Source organism: Pelmatolapia mariae, linkage group LG1 (genome assembly GCF_036321145.2).
Source record: "Pelmatolapia mariae isolate MD_Pm_ZW linkage group LG1, Pm_UMD_F_2, whole genome shotgun sequence".
NCBI classification, from domain to species: Eukaryota; Metazoa; Chordata; class Actinopteri; order Cichliformes; family Cichlidae; genus Pelmatolapia; species Pelmatolapia mariae.
This window is the reverse complement of record NC_086227.1, coordinates 27,571,903-27,588,323: the sequence shown is the minus strand read 5'-3', so window position 1 is coordinate 27,588,323 and position 16,421 is coordinate 27,571,903. Positions and strand designations below refer to the sequence as shown.

Here is a 16,421-nt window from a genome sequence, read left to right as displayed (position 1 = left end):
ACACGCATACATGCACACATACACACAAATTCATACACGTTCTTATCAGCTTGCCCAGTGAACCATTATGATGTGTGTGTGTGTGTGTGTATGTGTGTGTGTGTGTGTGTGCGCACTGATGAGGGGATACCAGTCCTCCCATGACAGAGGTAATCCTGTTCAATGGCAGGTCTGGATATCCCAACTGGTATGTGTGTGTTTGTGTGTTACTCTGTGTGTATCCCATAGCAGCAGGTCATAGAGCCCCAATCTACTGTCCGCCTGCCACTCTCTCTTAGTCTGCGTGTCTGCCAGTTTGTTTTCTGTACTCTCTTGTGCTCAGTCTACTGTCCATTTGCAGTTAGGCAATGGTGCCTTTTTCTTTGAGAGGGCTGTTTGGATTCTGTTTTTAAAAAAAAACCAAAAAACACTCAACATGGTTCATGAGTACCCCATTGCAGTTCTTGTTACATTAGTTCCCTAAAGACATAGGTTGCAGAATGGAAAACCCAAAGTGATTTGGGGTAGTTTTATGGATTATTTATGAAAGATTATGGATTATTTACTATGTGCATTTATGAAGCTTGTTTTGTTTTTGTTTTTCTACTTTCAGGTGACAGCCTTATGTGCATCTGAGCAATAATAACAATAATAATAATAATAATGATAATAAAAAACTTTATTTATATATCACTTTTCAAAACAAAGCTACAAAATGCTTCAGAATACAATATGGAAACAAATGGAAATAGAATGATTAAAAAGATAAAGTTAAATCATCATTAGGTAGGGAAATACATCACAAGGACATTAAAAAAGCCAAAACAATGGAAAACAGAAAATAAAAAGCATATATAAAATAATTAAAAATGATTGCTAGGTTGTTAAATTTAGAACAACACAGAAGAAACACAAAGTAGAGGGACAGAAAAGTCCTGCTTATAAAAATGTGTCTTTAAACGATATTTTAAAGACCTGAACAAGCTTGCCAGTCTGATCTCCTTAGGAAGAAAGTTGCAAAGAAAGAGTGCCTTGACTGAAAAAAGCTCGAGATTTTGGGTTGGCCAGCAAAGCTTTGGCTCAGGAGATCTGAAAAGTGGATCAGGCCTTTAAAAACAGCAATAAAATCTGAAAATCAATTCTGAAATTAATAGGTAACCAATGAAGATATCTTTTCTTTTATTGGTTTTAATAAGAGGTCTGGGTGCTGAATTTTGGACAAGCTGTGTAATGAAATTCAGTAATCTTACCTAGAAGAAATAAGAGGATGCAAGAGTTCTTTTGGATAAAATTGATCTTATCTTACTAAATGTCTTAAGCTGCATAAAATAAAACTGGACAACTATGCTAACATATTTTTCAAGCTAAGGTGACACTGACATTTTTATAATATTGGCTCCAGTTTATAGACGAGGAAATCAGGTGTGTTGTACATGGATTAGACCCATTGGGGCCAATAGCTACCCCAGTTCTGTGCCGTTCAGCAGCTATTATCTTGGATACAGTCATTCAATACATTGAGGTTAAAATGTCATTGGGGTGAAAAGAGATCTATAGTTGTGTGTCATCTACATAGTTGTCCCACAAGTCAAAGGACAAAACATCCATAAAGCATATAGCTCCTGCTTCAGCTAAAAATAATTTCAGTGATGTTAGAACAAGAAGCTTTTAGGTTGAGTTTGTAGCCCACTATTGATTTGAATTAAGGCGTTACTGTCTATAACATCTGTATGTTTATGCGGTCTGCATGTGTGAGTGTGGTTGGATGCAAACTGTAAATTTGTCATGTGCATGTCCAAAATTAGCATGTAGCTGACTGAATGTGTTTTGAAATTATGGCGAGGTTCATGAGTATGTGTGGTTCCTGGCCAAATGTGTTTTCAGATCAGTGCAGGGTATGTGTGTGCATGTTTAGCTGTGTACGCTGTTGTGTTTTGGGAATATTATAGTGTCTGTTTTTCAGGACACCAGCGGGGGGCTAATGGAATAGCTTTGTTGGTTTAAAAGAATTACCAGCTTCCTTCGCCAGAATCAACTCATAATCTCCTTTACTGGCACCACTAGGCTCACTGCCATACCATTGACAGTACCTAGTAACACAACACACATATACACACAAATGGTGATCAGCCAAACACCACTACAAGATGCTAACTCTCTTGTGAGAACTGACTTGATGAAAACAGAGAGGTGGGAAAAAAGAACCGCATAACAACAACAAAATACCCGTAAGACAATAAAGAAAGGGACAGAGGTATGAGGTGAAGTGACAGAGAGAAAGGAGGACAACAGTGGAAGAGTGGGGGTGAGACAGGGAGAAAGCGCAAGAGATGAGAGCTGCAGGGTTATCAGTGCTTAACAGTTCCACCCTATATAATGTTGCATTGGACATCAAAGAAAGAGCTCCTTTTTGTTTCCAGGATTTGGATATATCCCTTGTCGGAATGTGGTGTGTACACACACTCCAAGTTTAAAAGTGATGGTGGCAATGGCTGTCAAGAAAAACTGTCATCGAATGCTGGACAGATGACAAGGGAATAATGGAAAACAGAAGAGTGGGAGTAAAAGAGAGCAAAAAAAAGACTACTGTTTTAATTGTACCATAGAACTGTATTAATGGTTTAATTTTAAAAAAAATGCTGCTTGTGCAGTTAGCTGAGCAGTTCTACATATGTATGTTCTACATCAATATGATTTTTTTACAGCATTTATTGAGCCATATACACTGCATATATGTTGTGACTTCACATATTGCCAGTGACAGATGATCTAAAAGATGCTAATGCAATCTTCTCAGGTGGACTCATAATCCACAATTTTCAGGGTCAAATTACAAGTCTTTGTGTCTTTTAAATTTCTTTCCTACAAGTTCTGACCAGAAGTGAAACTTTTTATCTTTGCTTCTATGGTGCTGTTCCACTAGGTGCTTTCACTGCTTTCAACCATGTTTCTTCTGCTTATAAATTAGTTAGAGCTTTTGTGGACAAATCCTATACTAAATTAAGACTATACTTAAGTGTTCGTAAAATATTATGATATATATGTGTATATATATATATATATATATATATATATATATATATATATATATATATATATATATCCAATGTAAACGATTCTGGCAAGCAATAAACATTGGAAAGTTGTTATACCATGATGTTAGAATGATTTGTTTGTTTATATTGGCAATGAACAGGTAATTTGGTTAATTATTTTCTATTTTTGATTTAAATTATTTCCTTTGTTTGCCAGAAAGGTGAGGAAAAAGTTTTACCAGGAAATCTTTCTATCCTGAGTATGTTCAAGGTTTACACTTTTTTTGTTGTTAATTTACTGAATACAGCTTGTTATGGAAATATCTTAATTTATGAAAAATAAACAGCAATGTTTTGTGCAGCAGTGCTTAATTTCTTAAGGCACAGTGGCACACACAATACACACACACACAAACCCTTCTCATACTAGACTCATATATACACTTTACGCACACACACACACACACACACTGAAGTAAAATGTTCCATCAAAGTACAAAAGTGGTGCGAGAAAAGGAGATGGAGAAAGAAAAAGGGAGAGGTCTGAGATCTGAGAGGAGAGGAGACGAGAACAATGGCTTTATGTCTTGACAAACACTTAGCCGAGGCCTTTAGACTAACACTTTGGAGCAGACATGTCTTCCTGCATACCAATAGCAAATACTGTCATTCCCCATCTAACTCAGAGGCTTTTGATGTTCTATTCACAGAGATAGAGAGAAGGGAGGTGAAGAAGGGGATATAGGTAGAGTGAGTGCAGTGAAAAGGAATGGGGGAAACATGACGGAATAAAAAAAGAGAAGGAAGGAAGGAATAGAGTTTGTTGAATTAGATAAGAGGGCCTATGATATTGCTCTCTAACAATTTCATGTTTTCTTTCCTTTCCCTTTGCTTTTCTCCTTCTGTCTCGCTATCTTTTTTTACGTTTCGGACAATCTATAGATCATAGCAGTAAAAACAAGTTCCAAGTAGAAGGGAGAAAGAGGAAATGGAGAATACACAATGGATCCCCCTCCACGGTGGTATGTAATTTCATGTATGTAATATTTAAGACTGTTCTGCTTATAATTTGCTTCTTTTTTGCTACTGTTTTCACACATTAATTGTCCATCAATTTAGTGTCAACTTTTAAACATTTAAAAGCCTGTAGTTTGAATCGAGTTAAAGGTTTTCACATAACAGTGACATGCAAACGATCATGTCTGCATGCATATGCCATTTCCCTTACCAACTACATCTCTTATCTGCCAAAGTGCACAGACACTGGCAGGCACAAACAAACACACATACCCCACACACTTAATTACACACACATGCATGCAACCTCCTCTGCAAGTTGATAAGTGTGTTAGGAGGCAGGGAGAAATTATTAATTATGAAGCTAATGGGCACCAGGCTGAGTTCTGCTTCATTAAGCTCTAACGGTTTGTGTGTGAATGTTTGTGTCTGTATATGTGTGCATGAAAAAGTGAAGAATCGCCTATATCAGAAATTGTATCGAACCTACAGTAGGTGGACAAAAGAGCTGTTTGTTTTATCATCATCAGTTGTATATTGCTCGTATATGCTTATTTGTCATAGGTAATTGGAGACTTTGAGGTCTGAAAGAAGGAACCTCAAAATACCCAAGATAATCAAGCTGGCATTTTGAGGTGGCTCTAAATCTATCAGTAAAACCAACCACCATAACCATGCCACACATTAGTAAAAGGGTGCCAACCAATATGTTGCCATGCAGTGTTTGCACGTGTTGTGCAGTTGTAGTACAACTTTGCTTGCACCCGGTGTTGATTGTATTGCAGTTCGCTCCCATTCTGTTGCTTGGAGGGTTGTGCTGGCTACAGTATGATAAGTAAAACCACCATTGACGTTAATCTGTCTCACTCCCACAAGAAAAGACAGATAAGAGTGGGGGAGAGGAGCGGAGGGAGGGTGAGACAGTGGAAAGAAATTTTGTCGTGTTGAAGCTGAAGTTGAGTATGAATTGAAAGGCATGAGTCAAACTCCCCGTATCCTTGTGTGACAGCGTATGGCTGTCACATAACCATATGCTGTGATTTTTGCGTGTCTGGACACGTGTGTTTCCGTATAAATAGCTCTGATGGTAACATAAGCAGGGACCCGGGCTCAGTGGTTTTTCCCATTGATTAGATGGCTGGCTAATGCACAATCATCACCACCACTCATGCACATACACAGTAACACACACACACAAACTACTTTATTGCACTAATGAGACTTGGTTAAGACCCCCTAGGAACAACCAACAACCACTTTACCCCTGAGAGAGACATTGGGTGTGAGAGAAAGAAGGAGTGACTAAAAAACAGCTAAAAAGCAGAGGAAGAGTAAGGCAGATATAGAGAGCATGGAGGAAAAAGAACAAGATAGAAAAATGAAAGGACAGAGCATGACAGTATAAAAGCCATCCTGCCTTAATTTTTGTCTCAGTGTGTGTGTGTATATGTGTGTACGTGGTTAAGATGTCCCTGAGGGGTGTCCTCTTGCTGTCAATGTGTGTATCCCCATGTCTGGGTGTATGTGTGCGCTAGAATTACCCAGAATGCTTTAGCAATTGACTGGCTGGCTAATGGCGGTCTCTGTTTTCCTCTGATGGTCATTGACTAGGCCTTCTCATCAATACCTGTTTTTACAGCTATTCTAGTGATGTGTGTGTCTCTGTGTGTAGTAATTGTGGTTGTGTGGTTGTGCATGCTACTTATGAAAGAAATTACCCTTACTTGGGAACTCATGAGTTTCATAAAAGCACCACTTGTGCCGCTTCTTCACGTCTCTTGTTTGCTTTACCCTTGATAGATCGTGTCTATTTTTTAAGACCTTGTACAGACAGTGTTTGTGGAGATTAATACCGTTTTATTGCAATGTTTGTTTTGAGAATCATAATTTTGACACATAAATTTTAAGTGATTGCAGATACTTGGTGTGAATTAGGTTTCTCAGAGGAAATTCTGTGTTGTAAGATTTAGCACCATTCCTCGATTTGCCGACATACACCACTGCTTTTTTTCAGCCCAAAATTAGATTTGATAAAACTGCACATTTTTTCCTACTCTTGGCTTTTTAGCCCTTGTTTTACAAGGTTAATGCTCCAGCAACACATTTGTGGCTTTCAACCAGGGAGGAAGTAATGGAAGTTCTTTCAGGAAAAACAGGATGGATTTTCTATCTTAAAGTTTGTTCCAGGATGTATGAATGAAGTATCATTTAAGAAGTTTTTATAGTGGCTCCTATTAAATGTCTTTTTAATGTAATTTTCTTTCATAGTTTTATTATTTCACTATATTTTATTTGTATGATAAAGCACACCTTTAGTGTTTCATCATTTTCTTTTCTTTTTTATTAAAGCTTTTTTTAAAAAAAAAATTTTTTATCTGTTTTTATTTATTCATTCATGTACATGATTGGTTGTGTTTATTTTTATTTGTATATATGATATTTAAACTCTGATGATGAGCATGATGATGAAGGCCACAAGCTGAAATGCACAATTAAACAAAGCGTTGCTGAAGCTTTAACTTCATCAGACTCTATACTTTTCTCCATGCATCTTGGAAGTAGGTGAAGTTGTTCCAGAAACCTCCACTCTGCCCTTTTGAAGGCAAGGTGCATCTGCTCTAATTACTCCTTGAAATCCTTAATAATAAAGTAGACATATGAGAGTTGCTGGGAAGTAGTGCTTGACTTTGATAAATAAATATTTAGGAGTTACCAATATAAAAAAGTTGTGGCCTCCAGACGTTTTTCATAGTGTTTTGAATAAAGATACATATATCAGTATGCACAATACTCTCCTCTGCTCTCGTGTCCTCCCCCTTAGTTCCCCTACCTGTGGGTTTTCTCCTCCTATTGTTCTCCCTTCAGTTTGGAAAGGATTTGGTCTCACAGATACACAGCAAGACTATCACCACTCCACCCAGGAGACCACTCATCTCTCCCTTCAACTCTCCCACTTCCCCCCCACCTTCTTTTCCTCCCTCTATCCATCCATCTTTCCATCCATTGATTGCCACTATTCCTGGACTCCTGTCATCCCACTCTTAGTTCAACTCAAGTTTCCCTTCCCACCACTCAGCTGTGTGTGTGTGTCCTAACCTCTGCATTTCATCCTGTTTTTTTGGCTGTCACAATTGATCAAGTATAAAATCTGCACTTGCATAGTAGTAAAAGAAAATACTTACACTTACTTGTTTTTCCATTAATGATAGAGCAAGACAGTAATTTATTAAAATCAGCGAGTGATCTTTTTTTTGTCTACTCAAAAGACATGATTGGAGAACTTGGAACACAGTCACTATGTTGTTCTTTCTTTGAAATGTGACTCAATTCCATGCTCATTAGGAGCAACAGACTTCTTACTGCCTAGTCACCTCTAAGTGGCCCAAGTATTGACCATCTATAAGAAATGGTCAATTCTATGAGAAAAGCTGAGCTGATCAATAGGCTGATTACTCTGGTAAGAGCGGAGCTCTCAGCTCATTCATTCAGTCATTCTGTCATTAAATTAATCATTCATTTTATTAATACAGATTTTTATGTAATGGATTCTTTTTGAAATGTTTATTTTCTCTTTTTAGGCTATTAGAGGCACAGATTGGAAAGATGACAGAATAAGGGGATAGATGGTTGGGAAACACAACATATGAGTAGGATCCCCAACAAGACTCAAGGAAGTCAGTTCCAAGAGTCCAGCATCTTAAACCCTTTGGCCCCCACTGTGCCAACCATAATTTTTGTGCTTGGCACAGTCAGACAGAGACACACTTAAATATAAAAGGAAGCATATGTAGCATTTATTCACACATACTCATCTCCCTCTCTCACTTTCTCCAGTTCTCTTCATTTGGCACTTCCTAATATGTGGAGGAATTTTCGAGCATCATGTTATTTCTGAATAGAATTGTGAATCCTGAATGGATATTCATCAGTCGGAAAACTACAAATGTCTATTTCACAATCCCAGCCTTTGTCAGTTTGAATGTGACTGACAGTGGTGGATGGGTGAGTAGTGCAGATTTTGGATTGTTCTTGCCCTGTGTTAAATTTTTCTCCTTTTTTTTCATCCTTCTATGTGCAATGTCAGGTAAAGTGTTCTCAGTAGCTTTTCTGATTGCTGTTAGACAAGTGTTTGGTGATGTTAACAGGTGGTATAAACAGATGACAGATTTTTGAAAGGATAGCATCCTCAGATGCCACTTCGATCTGGCAAGGAATAATAACAGTCATGATGGATAGCAGCGCTTCCTTAGAGTAGGTTCTGCTGACCATAGGTTAGCACAGCAAAATACTTTTTTTTTTGCATCAGAAGTAAGCAAACCTGGGGTTGAGTTATTGAAAAGTGAACACGATGGGTCAGATTTACTAAATGGTGCAAAATAATATGTCAACACAATCACCAAGTTAGTTTTACAGGTGACTTACAAATTTTGCGCTTTTTTCTACATACAGGCGCAGTCAGTTAATTTCAGTATGACATGCCAAACCTTCCGAGAGTACAAGTGTTACAAACTAAGAAAAGATATTGACAAGCAGGACTGACGCAACCTGTTAAAAGCATATAAATATAGGTCATAGCAGTATATGTTGAATGTAGGCCGACTGTTTGGCAGAAAGAATCATTATAATTGAAACAGGATTCTATAATTGTAGCACTGTAAGCTATTCACACCCTTTTAACTTGTTTGACAGATGAATAATACTTACATTCCTTCTAAAAAAGTCCATGGGATATGGGAAAGTAAGTAAAAAGTGTCCAGGTTGAAAAAACAAAGAAGTTATGGAGACAAAATTGTTAAAGTTTTTTTTTTAATTAAACTGAAATACACAGGGAAGCCACTATCAAAGGAAAGAAAACATAATACAACTGAAAAAATGGTCACTAAACAAAACAATAAGTTAAAAAGGTTCTCACACAGAGAAAGGGTACCACACACAGTTCACAAGCTGCATCACAAAGGCTCACTGGGACTAGAGTGTATGTGGCCTTAAGTACTCTGGCTTAATTGCTGAGTAGAGTTAGCTGTGCAAAAAAGGCTGCACCTAAGGGGACATGGCAAGATACAACCATACATATCTCACGTCTGGTCAAAGTGTATGCAGCTGAATTTGTGTAGGTTCACCTGTGTGCACTGTCCATGGTCCTGAAATTATAACAGAATGAAATGATATTAAGAAAGTGTGTTTTTAAAATGTAGACATGTAATTGCATTGATCACAACAAAACCATACGGCACCTTAAAAGTATCCAATCAGTTCAGAGGATAAAAAACAGTTTTACCCAGGCATTGGCAGTCTTTACTACATTCCTTCAAAAAAAAAAGTCCATGGGATGTGGGAAAGTAAGGCATTGGCAGTCTTTATTAAGACTGCCAATGCCTGATGTCCATCCAGACATTTCACTTTGCACAACCTGACACCAAAAATTGAAGACATGGAAGAAATTTTGTTGCCATTGTTATTGGATGAACATTCCAGAGATTAGAGATTCCAGGTCATCTCTGAGTTAATTGAGCAAGTTTAGAATTCTGAGGCTTGGTAATTTATACTTTTTATCACATCTTTTTCTGGCGTTCCAAATAAATTAAATGAACATTACAGTTGCTCTTAAATCTGCAATCCCCCATCTGCACAGCAAAAACTAAACTGTAAAGCACAAAATATAAGACTTGCTTTTTTCTGTCTTAAATATAGTTACCGTTAACAGTTAATTGTGTGTCACAAATGTTAGTATATAGTTTAATTTTTATATTCCCCTCCCTGCATTGTGGGTATTGAGAAAAACACTCCCAGAAATGCATATGTAAGAGAGTCAGTTACAAAAAATCTCTGAGTTACCACCTCTGACATCTTTTCAATTTGCTCGCTGTAATAAAGGCCAGCAGTTTTTATTTTGTTTTGTTTTTAAACCAAAACCCTGTTTGGAGCAGCACAACACATTGATATGGCGCGAAGTTCACAACCTGATAAGGTGGCTTATATAAGAGGAATGTTAGTTAGCCTGTGTTCACATCGAAGTACTGATGTTGTCTATTTCTAACACAGTGTTAGAAAATGAGAAAAGTTGATACATTTTCCATAAACTTAAAATGGTGCATTTGAGGTGTAAGTATTATTATAGTTCCTGGACTGCACGTACCTTGAATGGCATCTGAATCCATGACTGATGCTTGAGTGCCTCGGCCAGTTCAAATTCTACTTGCAGCAAGTTAGGATGGTAGGCAGAGTCAGACTCACAGACAATAGCTCTTTGTATCTGCATAAAATGTGATTAGCCACTTACAGTCATGAGAAGATATGAAGAAAGCACTTTCCACACGTATTAAGGGTGGAAATAAGCATGTGATCACTAATGAAGGATGGGGTATACTGTAGATGCTAATATCCAATATTCATAGTGATAGGAAGAAGTATGTGCAAAAAGTATGATGCCTTTTACAACCCATCACCTGAACAAGTTTAGGGCAAATGAGACAAGAAAAGTCTTTTAAATCCCCGAAGGGGATGGCGAGTCGAGGTGGGCTGTTTTTGTTGTTGTTGTATGTGTTCAGACTGAGACTGTGATAGGGATATACCTGTTCAAGTATTTCCCCTCAACCGTAAAAGGTTGATGGGGTATGGTTGTCACTCTGCTGGACGGGTGGGCAGGTGGGTTGGATAACCAAGTTTGTGAATGCGATCTTGAGAATAAGGCAACGTCGGAGTATCAAATTAATATCATACATGCATCTACTAAAAATGTCAGACAAGTTTGAATCTCAGTGACTCTGACCTCAAGATCAGGAGTCAAGTCAAAAATCTTATGAATGCAATAACTTGAGAATGAGTTGATGTAGGATTTTGAAATTGATACCAATGTCTAACTCCACTGAAACATGGTTTGTCTACTTATAATAAAAATGTACCAAATTAATACATCCAAATATTAGACTGAATTAGTGTGTTGCAATTACGTTTTGTTTTTTTAAATCGATCTGCCCACTACAGTGCAATGTCTCAGGCACAAACGGAATAGCTGGGCTGGGTATGTGCAGACAATATCAATACTAACATAGGCTATAGCAGTGAACAGCATAGAATCTGCTGTTTGTCAACCTTGTTCACATATAACTGTGAATGATCTGCTGTGCTTACTCTAAATAGTGCACAGAAATGCTGCCAGTCTTATAATACACTAGCAGAACCCCTGAGTAACTGTCATTGAGAGGTTTCACGTTACTGGGTCTATTTGTTTTTCTTGTTAACATGAAGGCGAAGTGTTTTGGCAAGCACAGGGTGAAGGGACAGAGAGGACACAGATATGGTTGGTAGCAGCAATATTGTGAGAAAGGAAGCTGTGGGGTCTTTTTTTATTTGTTTATATTGTTGTTTTACTTTGAAAGAAGTGGGAAAGACCGTAATTTGCTCACTGTAAAGGTACTTCTTGCTTTATATCCGGTCCTAAACTAAACCATTTGAATTCTAATACATGGTGTGCCTTCTACAAACCGTGTTCCTTCACAATCTTACTTGTTCTACACGTGCTGCCTGACTTTACATGTGCCTGAACTCGGGCGAGTGAGGGAATTTGTTTTAGAAGTCTGGTAATTAGAGAGAGAGTGGCTGCCACAGTTGATTAATGCACACACAGAATGTGTGTAACATTTTTTTTGAGACACTTTTTACTGGGGCTTTAAATGACCATGGAGAAAGAGAGACAGAGGAACTAGAAAAAAAAAAGGGATCACCCTGTCAATTTCATTATTTTATTGTGTGTGTGTGTGTGTGTGTGTGTGTGTGTGTGTGTGTGTGTGTGTGTGTGTGTGTGTGTGTGTGTGTGTGTGTGTCTGCCTGCACAAACTTACTCAGTGTTGCTGTTAAAATAGATAAAAATATACCTAAAAGTACAAATATCATTTGGCTGCTGTTTGAAAACAAAAAAATTGCAAGGACGCAAAGACAACAAGCAGTACACAGTAAAATTCAACGCAGTTGCCTGTAAATGCTGTAAGATAAAGTGCTCTAGAGTGATTTTTAACTGTGTAGTGCACAGCTGAAGTCTCCTGTTTCTAAAGCATATCAGAACGAGAGAACTTATTGTGATTTATTGCCTTAATTGATTTAATGTATTATTTGTTATAAATGAACTGATTTATTGCCTAAAAAATAAAATATTACTGTTCAGTATTATTTAGGGAATATTTAAAGTGTGGGTGAAGATTGACATGGTGGTGTGATTATATCTTATATATGTATTTCAACATGCAGTGTGGAGAATGTAGGATAAACACTGCATCATTAACAGACCAATATGTAAAACCTAACAAAAAGGAGAGTGTTAATGTTCTAAATATTCCATGTCATTGGACCAAGTCCTCTGTGCCTGTATTAGTTTCCATGTATTTGCTCAAGCACTAGATTGAATGCACTTCCACATACCTCTATGGAAATTAAGTCATACACACATATAGTGGGACAATCAGGTCATTCCAAGGTAAAGGGACTTAGATATAGTGAAATATTCATACTTTAGATGTAGTGTGTGTGTGTGTGTGTGTGTGTGTGTGTGTGTGTGTGTGTGTGTGTGTGTGTGTGTGTGTACGCGTGCACACGCATCAAGCTCATGACTGCTACAAGCAGTTCTTTTTAATTGAGGTCCTGACGCCTCAAGCAAAACGCTTAGGAGAAAGATAAAACCTGCAGAGTGGTAAGTACAAGCCTATACCGACAAACATACAGAAAAACACAAACATGCAGATAAACACAACAATGCTGACCTTTATAAGTAAATAAAAAAGTTGGATATCAAGCAGTACTGATAATGAAGCAGGCCACTTGCTGCCTACTAACTGTGATAACAATTAATGTTGGTTAATAATTGCTTTTCTTATGACTGATCAGGATAAGGATAGTTTTTGCCAAAACCTTTCAAGTTTTGGAGAAGAACGTAATTTAAATGACATTGTACAGGCTCAAGGTGAACAAAAGCCCAACGTGTAACAGTTTGCTGCTGTTTAGGCCAAAATTGCAGTCTCTAGATAATTTGTTTTATTCTGCTTCCTTTTTGCTTGTATATCCCGACTCATCTTTGGTCCCTCTCCTCACTTAGTGTGAGGAACGAATGAGAAGAAACTTGTTGAAGTTGAGAAATATCTTGACCGCAACTGTATGACCCGTTAGCACTTCATTAAAAAGGCAAGAGCAAAACAGATTTTGCCTGCTGAGGTATATCTCTGGAGATTGGCTTTTGAGGTGAACAATCAGCTTGGTATTTGGTGTCCACACATAGTTTTAAACTGGACTCACTTTGTTGTTGAAATGATAGAAATTGTTTATTGTTCATTCAGTGTTTTCCATTACTGCTAGAAATTTAACCCAGTGATTTCTGTTATGCATTTATATTTTAGACATGGTGACTAAAACTAAAGCTTAATCTCATGCTGAATCAGAGCAATGATGAATCATGTTTTACTGTATTTTCGTGTTGTAACAGATCGCACCTAGCTATTCATGATGACTGGATTTCTGTTCTAATAGGAAAATAAATTCAATGTGCTTAACACAGAAAATAAAAACAAAAAATCATGCGCACACACACGCATACACACACACACACACACACACACACATCTATTGAGTGTCGGCCTGTATGAACAAAAAGGTTTTGAATCTGTTTGTGAATGTCTCCACAGATATAATTGATCTCAGGTCAGCAGGCGGCTTGTTGAAATGAAAAAGATCACAGTAACTGAAGGCACCCTGAGCACATTTGGATGTGATTCCTAGGACCTAACTGCATTACGAACTGTCACTTTATTAATTATGTAACTACAGGTCAGCATAAATTACAGTTCAGGAGCAAAAAATGGTTTAAACTCTGTTGGCGTAGTTTCGATGCGTGCAAGTCTCGACAGAGGTCAGTGATTACACAAAAAACACTTTGCATGCTATCAACTATAGATAGTACATGTTTGACTAAAGATATTTTAACACTCATTTTTACGTACTGTGCCTCTATCCCTTGCACTCTTTCTTTGTCTTACATGCACAGGAGTTTGTGTGCAAATAATTTGCGTTATCTGTGGATAGTGGTTAAAAGCCTTGGAAGGAAACATCTATTGTTTTCTTCAGAGATCTCAATATTGGCTTTCACTAAATTGTTTATTTAAGAGAACACATGATAGCACGAGATAACACGTTCTCTTGCTGCACAGGCTACACAATTAGCACGAGGCATGCAAGGTTGTCGTGTGTCAGATGTGTGTATGGTTTTGTTTTTCTATTTTTTTAAGCATTATTTTTTAGAATATGTCTTCATATTTACATAGATAAATGTGTTTTGGTTTTTGTTTTTATACAATCCCCTGCAGTCTATTAGTTTCCTGTTTTTAAAACATTGATTATTTTACTATGTCTGTGGTGTTCTGTGCTCTTTAGCAGCTTCATCATCATCTTGAACTTCATCAAGACTTTTCTCTGTCTCTTAGTCTTTCTCTATCCCGCTCTCAATTTATTTCCCTTTTTCCAGAAGCTATTGCACTGCAAAACTTAATGTGTGGAAACACTGATATAGCGACATTCTTTGTGCATGTACAGTGATTCTCAAGACTCCGGAAATGTATTCATAGCACCTTACCAAAGCAGTAGTTTAAAATGATTTGATTTAAAGATGTTATACATTTATCCCATATAATTCATATTTTCAGTGTACATGCTAGAACCCATAGAGATCATACAAGGCCAAAAGGTACTGCAGCGCCTCCTGAGTCTTAATTCGCCCTCTTCTCACCCTAAATTAATTTCTGGATGCATTAAAGGTTTTGTTAATTCCTGTCTTTCGTTTGTACAACCCCCTCTTTCCTTTTCCTTTCTTTGTTCCACTCACAGTCACCCTAGATATCTAATTATCTCCCATTGCTAAACGTATATCTTTTCTTCTCACAATTTTAAACTGTGATTTCTTCTATTTTGGACGAGCAGCCATTGCACTGAAAACTTGTGTGACAAATTAAGGGGTGTTGTAGTGTTCTGATCTTAGCAACTAAACAAGAGCACCAAGGATGAGGAGAGAGTTGTTCCCCTCCCTCTCCACTTTCCACCCTTCTAATCCCCTAAAAGCACTTACGAGATTGGCGCTGCCCGCCTGCCTCTTCCTGCTCGCCTACCCCGTTGGTTGAAACAGCAGCTGATTGGAGGAATCGAGGCTCCTAATTGGATCATGAGGGTGTGATGCAGGCGACAGCAGCCACATTATGGGAAGCTGACTTTGTGCAGCGTAACCCTGCCAGGATGACCCTTTTCTTGTGTATGCAGGTGTGTGTATGTGTGTGTTTGTGTACAAACTGACCCCAATGTGACTAAGAGCCTCCTTTCATCAAGGCAGACTGGCTGAGGCTGCAGGAGAGGGTAGATTGATGAACAGAAGATAGAAAAGTAGAAGAGAGTGAAAGGAGGAGAAAATTAGGTAAAACTAAAAAGAGAAAATAGGTAACAAAAAAGGGAAGAAAGCAGGAGAGAAGGTAAAGCTGTTAGCACTGTATTAAGGGCACCACACTTCAGTTTTCCTTTTTTACAAATTTTTATTCCCTTTCTGACAGTAGGGGGTAAGGTAGGATTGATGACATGATGCAGTGAATTAATCCCCCTGAACTTTGTGCCTGTGCTCTGTGTGTGTCTTTCACTGTGTGTGTCTTGGTGTCTTTCACTTTGGTGCAAAGTGACTGTGTTGTCCGTTACGGTGTAAATTGATAGCGTCACTGCTCTTTGCCGCATTATGGGGAGCGTGGAGCTGTACATTCAGTTTCCTAACTGCATTCTATATCACACCATCATGCACACCTGATCCCACAGACCTAAATGATACACCAGGAAGGACTATCTCAAACATTTTCACTTGAAACCTTGCTGGTCTACTTCCTTTGTGTATTGCATACTGCATTTTTTCCTATTTAAAAACATCAATTAAAATACTGATGTTACTATGGTTACATTGAGTATTTTGTCTGTTTTTAGGTAGCTCAAGTAATACTGAAACACGCTCACAAATATACACAGCAAAATTGTTATGGCATGGTGACATTAACTCATCATGCTGCAAAGGCAAACAGTTCTTCATGGCATTTCTCTAATGTGAAGTGTTATTTAGTAGATGTAAAATTTGAAACGGATTCCAAACAGTAGCCAAAATTCTGATGTCAATATTATTGTTTTGTTGTTTGTTTGTCAGTATACTCTCTGTTAGCCAGCTCATCATAGTGCTTTTATACCTGTGTCTTCATGTGACCTTTTGTGCATGTATGGATGTTGGATTTCAAGTGAATGTGGATGCATGAGTGTGCTGTACTATGTTGCGAGTATCTGTGCAGTCATTTGTGTATGTAAGCATTTGACTTGGTTTCTGAGTGTATGTGTGTG

General features: G+C 37.8%; 1 protein-coding gene across 1 annotated transcript in view; it reads left to right on the top strand.

Annotated features, from left to right (window-relative positions):
• The first annotated feature begins 3,956 nt into the window (after positions 1–3,956).
• Positions 3,957–16,421, top strand: part of esrrga (estrogen-related receptor gamma a) — a 114,223-nt gene continuing 101,758 nt past the window's right edge. Inside the window, exon 1 of the mRNA XM_063477635.1 lies at positions 3,957–4,036. The gene's annotated coding sequence lies outside the window, so the exon portion shown is untranslated. The remainder of the gene's footprint in view (positions 4,037–16,421) is intronic.